The 6,530-nt window shown below is 44.8% G+C and overlaps 1 long non-coding RNA gene across 1 annotated transcript; it reads left to right on the top strand.

Annotated features, from left to right (window-relative positions):
* Positions 1 to 1,883: 1,883 nt before the first annotated feature.
* Positions 1,884 to 6,065, top strand: LOC310657403. Its single transcript, XR_014501748.1, has 3 exons — positions 1,884 to 2,018; positions 4,315 to 4,382; positions 5,906 to 6,065. It is a non-coding gene; the product is annotated as an uncharacterized lncRNA (long non-coding RNA).
* The last annotated feature ends 465 nt before the right edge of the window (positions 6,066 to 6,530 follow it).

Genomic DNA, 6,530 nt, shown 5'->3' with positions numbered 1-6,530 from the left:
ATTCTACTATAGATTACAGAAGGGAGAACTACACAGGTGTCCACCATTTGTGGCAGCAGCTGCACATTTAGCTTGATGCTGAGTTTGGTGCTGAATAGGTTAGGTGTGTATCAGGCCAACTTGGTCTCAGTTTGCATATATTTCTTTGTTTATACATATACTAAAAGTTCTATGGCCCTCTGCACAAATCAACTCTCAGGAAATATGCACACACAGTTTTAAAAAACCCCCAGTTAAAACTCAACCAAAATTAATAATAATAATAATAATAATAATAATAATAATAATAAGCCTCATCAGAAAGAAAACAAGTGTGCTGATCCCGAGGATTAACCATGCGGTGAGGTCCGAGTCCAGTCCGAGGTCAAGGGTGCAGTATGGAGGCTGTCCATCAAAGCTGAAGCGGGGTCCAAGGCAGGGAGTCAGGGGAGGTCAGGAACTCTGGCAGAAGAGCAGAACAGGGGGCAGGCAGAAACAGGCTACCAACAGTGTTGCTCCCGCAACCTGGGACTGGGGCTGGCTGGCTTTTATCTGCCCCGAGGCATAGGGCGGCCACGATCCTCTGGTGACTCGCCTCTCCTGGCCTGAAGGCAAGCACTTCTCCTGCAGGAACTTAGTTCCCTCCATCTCTCTGCCTTGAGCCTCTGCAGCTCAGGAGAGGCTGGAGGGTTACCGGACCCAGAGGCAACCTCAGTTTCCCCTGACGGGGCTGAGAGTGGAGCACCTGCATGCAATGGCTCCTCCATCACCTCAGGAGACTCAGCTGATGCCTGCACCTGAGGATCCAGCACAGGTGAGGACCCTTCAGGCTCAGGCCCCAGCCCCGGCTCAGCTGGTTCTGGAGGCGGGGACTCCTGTGCAGGCTGAGATTCTCAGGTTCAGCCTCCGAGTCCAAATCCCAGGCCATCACAATAAGCAACTTTGGGAGAGGTAGAATCAGCACACATATTGTCAAGGCTTCGGGAAAGCTATTCCTCCCACGGTTGCAGCAAGAGCCTAGAAAACAAGGTAGAGTCCTTTTTAATGAGTTTATTCATTCATAATAGTGAGAGACAAAGCAAGCCCTGACAATGGCATTGCTCCAGCTGGGCTCCTCCTTCCTCCTTCTTAGCAACTGCATATCCCCTTATGGTGGCCGTTTGTTGCTGATTGTCTCTGAGTCCTTCGTTCCTGCACTCTTAACGACCACTGAGTTCTGGGAGAAGGGGGGGTCAGAAATACCCTCCAGTGGCAACGTGTCAGCTGGTTTCCCTGCCTCTGTTCCCTCTCCCCGTTCTTCTAACACTTACCAACTCCACTGTTCATCTATCTCTGAGCTGTGACCTTTCTCAAACTTCTCAAACCCCTGCTGGAAAACAATGCTGCATTCCTCTTCTCCTGCAGTGTCAGTAGAACAGTGTGTGTGTGTGTGGTTGTGTGTGTGATCTCCACCATTCCTCTTCCCTCTCGTCCCCTTGAGTCCAATTCCCGACACATATGAAACTCCCAAAACTTTCTCAGTGAGGGGCCCAAATTTTGGTCTCATTAGAGCAGAAGACACCATGAAGCTCTCGCTTGCTAACCTCATCAGCAGTTCCTCACAAGCACAGGCTATTCACACTATTCACACTTCTTGGGCATGCCTACGTCGCTGGATGTGGGAAGGTGCTGTGGTCTAAACCACTGAGCCTCTGGGGCTTGCCAGTTGGAAGGTTGCCAGTGATGGAGCGAGCTCCCGTTGCTCTGTCCCAGCCCTTGCCAACTTAGCATTTTGAAAGCATTCCACTGTGAGTAGATAAACAGGTACCATAGTGACAGGAAGGCAAATGGTGTTTCCGTGCCCCAGAAGCGGTTTAGTCATGCTGGCCACCTTACCTGGAGAGGAAAAGCGGTCTGTGGACAAATGCCAGCTCCCACGGCCTGAAAAGCAGAGATGAGTACTGCACCCCATAGTCAAAATCAATTGTCCAGGGGTCCTTTACCTTTATCTTTTTACCCTTCTGTGGTAAAGAAGCAGAACTTTTCAGCACTGTATTGAGGTAATGCTTTTCCTAGATTATACTTCTTCTTTCTTTCTTTCGTGATCACTCATAGCCGAGTAAGATTGTCTTCCATAAACACAGTTTAACAATGGGTCTGTAAGTGACTGTGGAAGCCAATTCTGGACTCACACGTCCTTCCACAGTGGGGACATAGGTTTCCAGGCAGGAGCTGATCGCAGTGTGGATTTGCCAAGTGTGCCTTCCTCCTAGCACGTTTCTCCCTTGCGTCCTGAGTTTGAGTGTCTTCAAAGCCCATGACACTTTTGGTAAAGGCTGTTCTCCAACTGGAATGCTCACAGGCCAGTGTTTCCCAATTGTTGGTGTTTATACTACATTTTTTTATATTTGTCTTGAGACAGTCTTTAAACCTCTTTTGTTGACCACCAGCATTACGGTTTCCATTTTTAAGTTCGGAATAGAGTAGTTGCTTTGGTAGACAATCATCAGGCATCCGCACAACATGACCAGTCCAATGAAGTTGATGTTGAAGAATCATTGCTTCAATACTGGTGATCTTTGCTTCTTCCGGTATACTACTACAGGCTACTTTGATCACCGTTGATCACGGTGTGGATTTGCCAACCGTGCCTTCCTACTAGCACGTTTCTCCCTTGCGTCCTGAGTTCGAGTGTCTTCAAAGCCCATGACACTTTTGGTAAAGGCTGTTCTCCAACTGGAATGCTCGCAGGCCAGTGTTTCCCAATTGTTGGTGTTTATACTACATTTTTTTATATTTGGCTTGAGACAGTGTTTTTTTTTTTTTTAAAAAATAATATTTATTAAAAGTTTAAAGATTACAGAAAGAAGTAAGAAAAAGAGAAAGAATAAACAATACAAATCAATACATTACAATGCATAAAAAAAACCAAAGGACACAATACATCAAAACAAAAACAAAAGCAAAAACAGTTAAAAACACATCCAATATTTATCTTCATCTTTCATTAACTTGTTTCATCGACCTCCTCACACCTCCCTTTTTTTGTATTCTAGTTATTAATTATTTCAGTCTTTAAACCTCTTTTGTTGACCACCAGCATTACGGTTTCCATTTTTAAGTTCGGAATAGAGTAGTTGCTTTGGTAGACAATCATCAGGCATCCGCACAACATGACCAGTCCAATGAAGTTGATGTTGAAGAATCATTGCTTCAATACTGGTGATCTTTGCTTCTTCCGGTATACTACTACAGGCTACTTGGGGTATTGTCAGAATGCTGCCCCACAAACTATACGCACATAGGAAACTATTGTGTCAGGGAGGCTAGGTAGAACTTTTCCTGCAGTCAGTAAAACTTAAAAAAAAATGTTGAGGGAGTTTTATCTGTGGGAGAATGTTCAGCTAATGCTGGAAGGAGGTGTTGAATTGTCTGCATGCATGCAAGAAATGGCCTTTGTTCTCTTCCACGTTTTGGGGCATAGGTACAGATTTCAGGAATGGGATCAAAACTTGCCAGTGCTCCTCAACACACCTCTTGTGCTTGCAGCTTCCATTTTTGTTTTCCAAGAATGCCCAGAGTGATGCTACTTCATGAAACAGCTCTATTTGAAGTATTTGGATGCTCTAAGATATCCTACAGGTCTATACAGGGGCTGGTGGTCTTTCAGGTAACCTGGTCTCAAGTTGTTCAGGAGCTCTCCTGTTAGGTGGTGGGTGTAAATCTGCAACACTTTATTAGCGGCCCCACTTGTAATGTACTTTAATTGCAGAACTTGCTGTTTGTAGTTGGGGAATGTGTCACATTTAATGAAGAATTCATGGAATTCGGATAAGTCACGCTCTGTGTTGGTTTGCACAATGCTGAATATCAGAGTAAACTAGACCATGGTTATTCCGACTGAGGGAACTGTGGTGACAGTATCAAATAATTTTATACACAAAAGGAAATGCTTTATAGAGACATGGTCTGACAGCTTCTCTGTGTTGCGTGTTCTCCAGCTGTCAGCATCTACTTGTAGTGTAATTTTGTATAATCTGCTTAGATATTCATGGGAAAATTCAACATTCACATTCTATGCTCTTGTCACATTTATTTATATTGCATGAGTTAGGTCATCTGAGCATTTAAACACTAAATGAGTGCATTCTTTTCTTTTCTTTTCTTTTCTTACTGATCCACAGACAGGTACTGCCATTTGGAAAGCAGGGAACGGATCATCTGCTAGGCCTTAAAATGAATATATAATAATGTTTCTAAACAAACTGGAAGGATGTTTTCCTGAGATCTGGAGACATAGTGGGTGGACCTGTCAAACTGCGAGACTGAATTCTTGTATTATGTCTCTGATTACAGGATGCATTCTGGTACACTTGAGAATTCATGAAAAGGAGAAGCATGCTGCTGTTTACCCTTACCTGAGAGTAAGTCCCATTGAACTCAACAGGACATTTCTTAGTAGAGCTTTCTGCAATATAGGATTACACTGCAAGGATCAGTACCCAACACAATGTCTATGATGTGCTTTCCCTAGCAGAAGTGATGGTGTATACACACACCCCGTCATGAACATGAAATAATGTCCAATAAAACACATGTACTATTTATGTTCCTTGGCCTGATTCTCAAGATCCCCTCCCCGCCCTTTTTATTTGAGGTAGAAAAGCCCACACAAAATAGCCCTCTGCACTTCAGTTCAACATAACAGGCATTTCAGGGAGTTGGACTAGATGCCTCTTGGAGTCAGAATCTACAGTTCTGTGATTCTATGATCCATTAATGGACTGTGTTGCTGGAACACCTGTAGTGTTTTTCAATTCCATTGTTGTGGGGCAAACATGGCATCTTTTCATCCTTATTTACAAGGACTAATGAGATTAGATAGTATTGATCTAATTCAGGCACGTCCAACTCCCAAGAGACTGCGATCTACTCACAGTATAAAAAGACCAGCTTTGATCTACCCATTGTCATTGCCTGGAGTTGTTGAGTTTTTTTTAGGGGAGGGTTGACCAAAGGCAGTCACTCCATACCGCAATCTGCCTGGGAAACCCCCACGATCTACCGGTAGGTCGCGATCTACCGGTTGGACATGCCTGATCTACTTGAATAAGGGCTACATTCTTCTGAAGTCGTTCTCTCCATGAGAAGTTAGGGAGGCACCAGTTTCTTCTAGACTAGATTCTTTTCCTTTCCTCAGCTGAACTGAGGGCTCATTCATGCACCCATTTCCAGTGCAGGAAGCAGCATGAGTTGTGTCCTAAAACTTTTCACCAGGAGTTATCACTAGAGTAAATGGTCAGGAGTTACATGTATTCCCGTAGAGTGTAGACAGTTAAGATCAGATGCTCTACATAATGTCATCCTTAGTCTCAGAAAGTAGCTAGACACTTGGGAAGATGTAGACTTGATCCCGGAATGTCCCACTTTTCCTTAAAGGTAAAGGTAAAGGGACTCCTGACCATTAGGTCCAGTCGTGGCCGACTCTGGGGTTGCGGTGTTCATCTCGCTTTATTGGCTGAGGGAGCCGGCGTACAGCATCCGGGTCATGTGGCCAGTATGACTAAGCTGCTCCTGGCCGGAGTGGTTCCTATTTATCTACTTGCACTTTGACATGCTTTCAAACTGCTAGGTTGGCAGGAGCAGGGACCCAGCAACGGGAGCTCACCCCGTCACGGGGATTCGAACTGCCGACCTTCTGATCGGCAAGTTCTAGGCTCTGTGGTTAAACCCACAGCCCCACCCGCGTCCCCACTTTTCCTTAGGACATTTTCCAGGGAAATGTTGGAGGGTATTGAAGATGGGCAGCCTGATCTTACACTTTCCTCAGAAAGTTTCCTCAGAAGTAAGTCCTACTGTGTTCAGTGGGGTCTAATTTTAGGTGATTACAGACTAGGATAATATTCCTTGAATTAACTAAGGACTGTTCCATAAACATATCTTTCAGCCAGTGGACCATGTTGATTATAGCCTGCACACAAATACTGGAGGCATGGAGCTACTGCCAAGTTCAAAACATGCAAAGCGTATGTGGAATCACCACAGAGTAGATCCCAGAGGGATGGATCCTGGAGAAAGCAAAAACAACAAAAACAGCAAAACAACACCACAACTACTTGAAATTACTATTGGGAGTTTCTGTTGTAACCCTCAGTGGAGGCGTACACAATCCTGTGTGAAAATAGGTATGTGAACACAGAAACATTAGCTAAAGTGGTACTTCAGGTTAAGAACAGTTTCAGGTTAAGAACAGACCTCCGGAATGAATTAAGTTCTTAACCTGAGGTAGCACTGTACTCAACAGAGCCCCATTAAGCTGGTAGTATGAGTCTTTTGTTGTACAGTGGTATCTCGGGTTACAAACGCCTCAGGTTACAAACACTTCAGGTCACAAACTCCGCTAACCCAGAAGTAGTACCTCGAGTTGAGAACTTTGCCCCAGGATGAGAACGGAAATTGCATGCAGGCGGCGTGATGGCAGCGGGAGGCCCCATTATCAAAAGTGCACCTCAGGTTAAGAATGGTTTCAGGTTCAGAACGGACCTCCGGAACGAATTAAGTTCGTAACCTGA

Source organism: Podarcis tiliguerta, assembly GCF_965153285.1.
Source record: "Podarcis tiliguerta genome assembly, chromosome: 9".
NCBI classification, from domain to species: Eukaryota; Metazoa; Chordata; class Lepidosauria; order Squamata; family Lacertidae; genus Podarcis; species Podarcis tiliguerta.
This window is presented reverse-complemented; position numbering and strand designations above follow the sequence as displayed.